This window comes from Penaeus monodon, chromosome 19, assembly GCF_015228065.2.
Source record: "Penaeus monodon isolate SGIC_2016 chromosome 19, NSTDA_Pmon_1, whole genome shotgun sequence".
Classification (NCBI taxonomy): domain Eukaryota; kingdom Metazoa; phylum Arthropoda; class Malacostraca; order Decapoda; family Penaeidae; genus Penaeus; species Penaeus monodon.
The window spans coordinates 38,987,388-38,988,337 of record NC_051404.1 but is presented as its reverse complement, the minus strand read 5'-3'; the positions used below and the strand labels follow the sequence as shown (position 1 = coordinate 38,988,337).

Sequence of the window (950 nt, the reverse complement as noted above, 5' to 3'; positions counted from 1 at the left end):
ATCAGTAACCATGAAAATATTTTTCATTCTTTATATATGTATCTTGTCTATAACCTTGGAAAAATACTTCCCTGGTAGGATAAAGTCACTAGATTTCTTTTTCTCTTTCACAGAAAATATCAAATAAATATTTATATCTCTTGTTACTGCTACCTCTCATAGTCAAGCAAATTGAGAAGCATTGACGGAATAAGTTGCAACCATTAAAAACAGTGCAAGATTGTACAACAGATGTGATGCCCCAACTCCATGACAAAGACTACACAAATTACTGAATTCAGGACCATTTCCCCTCAAACAAGGCATCCAGAATAAACAAATACAAACCAAAGACCAAGTACTTGATCTGACAGCGAGGCAAATCACTTCCAGGAAAAAGAAACAAAATAAATAAAGGACTTGGGAGACCTGTATTAAAAGGGAAACAACAAACTTTCACTCTCACTCACCAAATTCCCTAGACGTATTGCAGACCATAATTGCTATTTCAACTTGCAATGTCAACTCGGTCACATTGCATGAATTCAACACAAATTCTAAGCATATTTCAAGGAAAAGATTTTTTTTTTTTTTTACTTGGGGAGCTCAAAAGACAAAGGAAGAATCTTATCAAAATGCCTATCTGCTGCCCACTCAGTCTACAAATCACACTCTTTACCAGCTTCTTTCTTTTCCCAAATTACACCCGGGAACAAAATATGGCTGGAAATACGTAAAGATAATGGTGGAGGGGAAAAAAAATTAAAACCAAAACTCACGCCAAAATAATAAACTTTCAATTTTCTTCGACACAAACCTCGACAAATCTGACTCGGTTTTGATTCGTTCTTCGACTCAAGACCCAAGACTCGATCTCCTTCTATCAAGGGAAGATCGCAACGCAGCCTGTAAGTTAGTAGACATTTTTGGGGGGACGTAGAATTGCTAACAAATTGCTGAAAAAAAGGAAA

General features: G+C 36.1%; 1 protein-coding gene across 1 annotated transcript in view; it reads right to left on the bottom strand.

Moving 5' to 3' along the window:
- LOC119585216 (E3 ubiquitin-protein ligase UBR2-like) overlaps nt 1-950 on the bottom strand; it is a gene marked incomplete in the record, with an annotated part of 58,977 nt that overhangs the window by 57,790 nt on the left and 237 nt on the right.